At 40.9% G+C, this 7,610-nt stretch overlaps 1 pseudogene; it reads right to left on the reverse strand.

The window, feature by feature from the left end:
- Positions 1–399: 399 nt before the first annotated feature.
- Positions 400–546, reverse strand: LOC138283124 (U6atac minor spliceosomal RNA; annotated as a pseudogene).
- Positions 547–7,610: the final 7,064 nt, after the last annotated feature.

Consider the following 7,610-nt stretch of genomic DNA (forward strand, 5'->3'; position numbering starts at 1 on the left):
CTCGGTTATGTAAACTGTTTTCCTTTACATTTTTCCTTTGTGTGCCTCCTTTCGGCTCACTCTCATGGCAGCCATGGTGCTTTGAATTGGCTTACTCATGTAAACTGTTTTACTTTTCTTTTCTTTTTTTTGTGGGTCTCCTTCCCGATGACACTCATGACGGCTGTAGCGCTTTGAATCAGCTTGCTTATGTAAACTGTTTTACTTTTCATTTTTCCTTTTGTGTGTCTCCTTTGCGCTCATGGTGGCCATGGCGCTTTGAATCAGCTTGCTTATGTAAACTGTTTTACTTTTCATTTTTCCTTTTGTGTGTCTCCTTCGCGCTCATGGTGGCCATGGCGCTTTGAATCGGATTGCTTGTGTAAACTGTTTTACTTTTCATTTTCAATTTATGTGGCTAGAAAAGTCCAGTTAGCAATTTACAACGTCAATAGCTCTAACTCGTTATCTTTAGCCTCACCACTTTGGCTGCATGGGCGTATGTTGTTTCTTTTTCTTCCATCCTTGTCAAGAGGAGTGCTAACCTTCTGGCCTTGCACCTAGATTTTGATTTTTTTCATTATTAGGGTAGGCTCAGTACCAGTTCGTACTTGGAATAGGAATCCATCATTTTCTCATTTCATTCTAAGAATGCGACTTTTGCAAAAATTAGTAACTCCATTGAAATGTCTACCTGGCAGTATGTGCACCTTTCTCAGCCAATCGCCCATCGAGAAAACCTTTAATTACAATACAAGGAAATGTAGAACTGGCTCCATTCGAGGTAGTTATGTTTTTTTTTGTTTTACCCATACACAGGGACACTGGAATTATGTGGCAGAGAGGAGCAACTTTTGCTGCAGGATTGGCCAATTTATGTGGCGATAAAAGTCCAGTTATGTATTACAGCGCCAATAGCTATAACTCAAGCAAATGCAAGACCCATTGCATTGCAAGTGCTTGTTTTTTTATTTTTTCAACTTGAATTAATTCATCCTCTTTGACTTAATATTTTAGTAGTTTGTTGTTAATACATTTTTACCATTTTACGAAATTGCTAATGAAAGACGGTGTGTTGTTTATCTCATAACTAATTTAAATGTAGGTTTCCCAAATGATTATGATGGAAAGTCTTAATTTTATTAAAGACACGGAGGTGAGTATTATATGTACTTTTCCTGCTTTAATTTCAATAGCAGCTGCAGTCAAGAACAATAACCAATCCCATATGGCTGGCAGAACAAGCTACCAATGGGAAACAAAAAGATACAAAGGACCAATCAGAACACAATACACCTAAAGATATACCGGGCTTGACTGCAAGCAGCCTTCTTTTCTTCTGCGAGAAGTCATTGAAAGGATTTAAACATTGGAAATATGCAAGCAATTACACAGGCAGCTAAAATTAGAGCAAACAAGTCTTGAAACCAATCCAGAAAAAAAGCAGGCACTGTCTTGATGGAATGAAAGTTGAGGCAATCCGAAGGAAACACAGACTGAGAGAACATGTGATTCCTGAGGTTATAAGAATGGAGGGATTTATCCAGAGCTCACTGGGGTGTTGGTAGAGACTAAAGGGAGGGATATAAAAATAAAGTTAGCATCAATGTGGTGGGATAATACTCGCCTCCGTGTTAATAAAATTAAGACTTTCCATCATAATTATTTGGAAAATCTACATTGTATGACAAGACCGGAGGCTCCTTTTATGTTTGTTTAAAGCATATCAACTAAAGCATATCAATTACCACTGAAGATGCAGTATTGACAGGTTTATAATAAAAAGTACGAAATGTAACATAATTTGACCAATCTGTTGATCTCAGAATGCCTTTCAAACGGGAACCAGCACAGAAAGCTTTGGACGCCATAGCACCCCGAGCAGAATGGGCTCCAAATCTAGAGGTGTCAATCCCTGCATGTGACATAATCCATTTGACCCAACAAGCTAAGGTGGGGGAAGAAACTGGTTTATAGGGTTTCCTGAAGGAAATTAAATGTTGAGTGGCTGAAGATGTCCTGAGATCAATAGTCTTTTGTTCATAAACTTTTAAACAGTTATCCAAACATAGCTTTGGATACTTGGGGAAAAAAGGATAAAACACAGAGGAGATATTGGTTTTTGTATGTCTAGAAACATTGAAAAGAACACCTGTAGGGGTAAAATTGTGAGCAGAAACATCAAGAGCCCTGACATCTGAAAGACGTTTAATATAAACAAGGCACAGCAACATAGTTAATTTAGCAGAAAGCGTTTTTAGTGACAAGTCATTATCTTCCCAAGATAGAAACATTTGTAAAGCAAGGTTAACATCCCACAAAGTATATTTAGGAAGAGGAGTATTGGAAAATGTTACTTCCTTTAATAGCTGGCAAATTACAGGATGTTCGCCAACAGGTTTACCATTGGTGAAGGGATGATGAAGGGAAATAGCTGACCGATACAGATTGATAGTACTATAGGATTTATTAGAGATAGCTCGGGAAGCCAGAAAATTAGCTATTAAACTTAAATCTGCTGAAAAGAGATTACTACATTTTCCCAGACACCAGCTATACCAGATTGACCAAGCAGACTTGTACTTTGGATGTACCTGGGGCCCAGGAGTTGTTAATATAGGTTGAAGCTTCGAGTGACATTCCTAGATAGGAGGAAGAAGACCTGACACTTTCCAGGCTGAGAAAAGAAGGGATTTGTTGAGGATCAGATCGGGGGGAAGACCTTGAGGGTTGAGAAGAAGAGATGGGAAGGAGGGGAGAAGGACTGGGAAGTCTTTGGATAATTCGAGAAGAGGAGGGAACCAAACTTGGGACTGCCAAAACTGGACTATTAGAACTGTGGTGGCCTTCTGACGCCTACTTGTGCAAGAACCCTGTTGATCATAATTAAAGGAGGAAATGCATAATTTGTTGAATTTGACCAGTCTTGAAGAAAAGCATCTGTAGCTAGGGCTTGGGGATCTGGCCTCCAACTGAAGAATTGAGGGAGCTGTGAGTTGAGGCGAGACGCAAAGAGATCTATCTGAAAAGGACTCCATTTGCGATAGATCAAATTGAAGATGGAAGAATGAAGCCTCCAATCGCTGTAATCAGAGAGATGACGCAAGTACCAATCTGCCACTGAGTTGAGAGAACCTGGCAGATATTCTGCTTGAATTGAATTTTTTCTGTGAAGACAAAATTCCCAGAAACGTTTGGCTAATTCGGCCAGGGGTTTGGATTTGGGACCGCCGAGATGATTTATGTACTTGACAGCCGAGAGGTTGCCCATACGAAGAAGGACCAAAAATAGTACTTTGTCCTTGGTCAAACTTTTGATCGCAAAGGAGCCTGCAAGCATCTCTAAACAATTGATGTGCAATGAAGAATCCTGAGGTGACCATGTGCCTCCAGTCGATATTTGACCATACCTTGTGCCCCAACCTGTTAGACTTGCATCGGATTCTAATACAAGATCTTGGGCTGATGCAAAGATAGTCCTGCCGTTCCGGGCTTCCAGGTGATCTAGCCACCATTAAAGCTCTGTATGGGATTTGTGATCGAGAAGGATGGAATCTGAATGAGCAAAACCTTTGTGCAAATGCTGAATCTTTAATCTTTGGAGCGCTCGATAATGAAGGGATCCCGGGAAGATCGCTTGAATCGAGGAGGAAAGAAGACCTACAATCCTTGCAAGGGACCTTAGGGAGAAAGAAGTGTGCTGTAAAGAGTGGATTATCTCTGATTTGATGGATTTTATTTTGGTATCTGGGAGTTGAAGAGTACCTTGAGTGGCATTCACTAGAAATGCCAGGAATTCCGTGGTTTGGGATGGGTTTAGGACAGATTTGTCGTTATTGATTATGAAACCTAACTCCGACAGGAGGGAAATGGTGTAAGAGAGTTGAAAGCGAAGAGTGGACATGTTTTGATGCATAAGAAGGATGACGTCTAGATAAATGATTGATCTGAACCCTTGAGCTCTGAGATGAGCAACTACTGGTTTCATTAGCTTGGTGAAACACCAAGGGGCTAAAGAAAGACCAAAAGGTAGACAAGTGAATTGATAGGTTTGATGATGCCACTGGAACTGAAGGAATTTTCTGTGAGAATAATGAATGGGTACTGTTAAATAAGCGGCTTGAAGATCTAGATGAACCATCCAATCGTTCAAGAGAAGAGAATCTCTGAGATGCAAAATTGTTTCCATTTTTTAATGGCGATAGACAACAAATTGAGTGAATTGTTTTAGGTTTATAACTGGTCTGATCTTCTTGTTTCTCCTGACCACTAGAAAAATGGAGCTTAGGAAACTTGAATGATGAGGTTGAACAGGTTGGATGGCTCGTTTGAGAAGAAGGGCCTGGATTTCCGAAGAAACCAGGGCTGCTGTGTTTGTTGAGAATTTTAGAGGAGGAGGACGAGACATTTGAAAGGGGGTGTCGTGGCATTCTATTGAATAGCCTTTGACAGTATCGAGAACCCAGGGATCTAAAGTAATCTCTTTCCACCAGTGGAGAAAGAATTTTAGACGACCCCCATAGAATGATGGCCAGAAAGTTAACTCACCTGTGGGTGTAATGGATTTGGAATTATGCTGGTTTCTGCCCCTGAAGCCTCTGGATCATTGGGGATAGAATTGAGGACGGAAGTCTTGTAGTTGCAAATTAAAGGAGCCTCTGTAGCCTTGATATCTGGCGTAACGGCCGGTAGAGCTACCCCTTCCTCTACCGGCCCTAGCAAAAACCTGCGCATTAAAAACTTTTCTGAGTGATTGTTGCGCTTTATCCAAAGAAGCGAAGGTTGTAACATATCTACTTAGTTCCTTTATAAAGGAATCTCCAAACAGCAGTCTATCTGTTGTCAATCACAATCTTGTGGGTTGTGAGTAAATGTTTGGTCTTAGCCTTACTCTTAGAACCCATAGAGTTTTCCCCTCCGAGAAAGGAGGCCTGTGAGGAACTCCGTCTTCCATCCTGTGTGAGTTAGACTCACCACTCAGCAGCGCAGAAGGGACATTGGACTGGTTAACATTAGAAGCCTCAGTGGGTTTGTGCTTTCTGCTTTCCCCCGCAGACAGGGCCAATTGAGATTGTGAAAGACAGGATGATACAGTATTCTCAATTTGTTTAGAAAATTTAGACATTGAGGTAGAAACTGCCTTTGCCACTGAAGATTGTATAAACTTATTCAAGTTATCTGAAAAAGCTTCTTCAGAATCATTATTTTCCTCAAACGTCAAGGAAAAATCCATTTTATTGGTAAAACACGAGCAAACTGGGGGAAAAAGGTATAATTTTGGAGAGGGAGGTCCCAGGAAGAGGGGTGTGTTACAAACAAACCCTTCTGCCAGTCAGAACTTGCCACTGAGGAAGGCTGCGCCTCTAGGAGGTCTCCGGAGGAAGGTGGAGATCTGCCACAATAAACAGCAGTCAAGCGTGAAGCAAAGAGAGCTACTTGAGAGAAAAGGCTAAAAATAGCCTTTGTGAAGAACGCGTCAAAAGCAAAGGACGCCTACAGCCGAAGCACGGCAAACACAAGGCTGACAGAGCGTCTAAGGAGCACACAGATTGAGCAACAACAGTGCGAAAAGCGTGAGGTAAATGGTCGAAACGACAGATGGAACGCAGCGCGTGCGAGGAGAAAAACGAACAACAGTAACTTGAGCAAACTTAATGACACAGGTTGTGCGTGTGAGAAACGCGGAAAGACATAAATATAACCAGCAAATTTAAACACTATAATAATAAACACTTTAAAACTATTTGAAGGCAAAAAGATATACTTATCTTGACTGCGAGCAGCAAGAAAAGAGGGTTGCTTGCAGTCAAGCCTGGTATATCTTTAGGTGTATTGTGTTCTGATTGGTCCTTTGTATCTCTTTGTTTCCCATTGGTAGCTAGTTCTGCTAGCCATATGGGATTGGTTATTGTTCTTGAATGCAGCTGCTATTAAGCCTTTAACCAAGCTAAGCTATCAAAGCGACCTGACAAGTCCTTTCGATCACCTCTTCCCGTGAATAGCTGAGTTTTAGAATTGTGAATGACTGTTTCTATTACCCTAAGAGTTATCAATTGCCGGAGTTTATGTGTACCAAGGCTGTCTAATTTTGATTCAAATGTAGGCCACTTTCTTCCACCACCCTTATTTATCTGCCCTTCGTGCTGCACTCTTGCAGGTTCTTTATTATTCCTGCTTACTCCCTTTCTCACTGTTTCCGTTTTCATCCCCCCCTTTCTAAATTTCTTACCTTTTGCCTCATGTTCTGGGTCAAGGTCTGATGAGAAAAAAGTTTGTGCCTGTGCAGCACTCATTATAATTTGTACATAAAATATCGAGATGGTTTCACAGCTTTAAATTTACATACGATTGCAGTTCTTATTTCAAAGCATGCAAATAATCCTTCAATGTACTATAAAATCATTAACTGTATATCTTAATTGATTTTTTCTCGTGACAGCCATATTATTGAGAAAGAAACACCTCTATTATTCACTGGGGCCTAATTTGCACCAAGTAAGACACGTTTATCAAACAAAAGAAGCATCCTAATGGAGAAAAATTCCTCTTGGTACATTGATAATTTCCTATGAGAATACAATCTTTTCTGAAAGAGAAAGCACATTCACTGCATATCGTGTTTTATGAGCAATGTACAATAAACATTGTGCATTTTTGTAAAAAAGGATTTTGTGTTTCCAACTTCAGGTCGTGCGAATTATGCCATAAACAGGCCGTCAGATACCATCCAGGGGAAAGTACATTTTTACTGAAATATTTGTGTTATCTGTACTAATTTAGACATGTGCAGAGAACAGGTTTGTACGAGGACCACCTAGGATGACCGCCCCCTTGTTTCTAAATTGGGTGAGCGTCTGAAGGTATCAAGAGAGTGGGAGAGCAAAGGCTCTTTAAATCTTTCACTCTAAATGGGAGGTTGATGTGGAGGATGTGTTGCTCTAAGCTATCAAAATAATTAGCCTTGTCTTTGAGTGTGAGATTAGTCAGATTGCTGCCTGCTGATACATTTTTGTCTACATGCTACAAGTTAGCAGTTGCTTGGACGCTAGTTTGCTTGTGTAAACTGATGTGGTGTGATTTACTTTCATTTCGGTTTTTCCCTCCATCCATTTGCACTTTTTTCTTTCTGTATTCGACCCTAGTGGCCTTTACATTTACAAAGTGGCATTATTAGTATATACATAATCATTTAAAAGAAATATTCGAAGGGACAGCTGAAAATAAAAATATTGAGAGTCAACGTGCCGAAATGAACAGACCTGGGGCAGGCAGGGAGCAGTCCTTAATTTGTGCTTGTTTCCGGTGCGGAGCACCGGCACTTAGGGCCAAATATAGCAAGGTTCCAAATTGCGAGTTGCAATTTGCGAGTCCCAGCGACTCGCAAATTGCAACTCGCAATTTGGAATGCAGAAAGGTGTCTCAGACACCTTCTGCGAGTCGCTATGGGGTCGCAAAGACCCACCTCATTAATATTAATGAGGCGGGTCGCAATTTGCGACCCCTTAGCGATTCAGGGCACTCACAGGGATGGTGGCCTGCTGGTAACAGCAGACCACCATGTCCGTGACTGCTTTTAAATAAAGCAGTCTTTTTTTTTCAAAGTGCAACCCGTTTTCCTTAAAGGAAAACGA

Source organism: Pleurodeles waltl, chromosome 2_2, assembly GCF_031143425.1.
Source record: "Pleurodeles waltl isolate 20211129_DDA chromosome 2_2, aPleWal1.hap1.20221129, whole genome shotgun sequence".
Lineage (NCBI taxonomy): Eukaryota > Metazoa > Chordata > Amphibia > Caudata > Salamandridae > Pleurodeles > Pleurodeles waltl.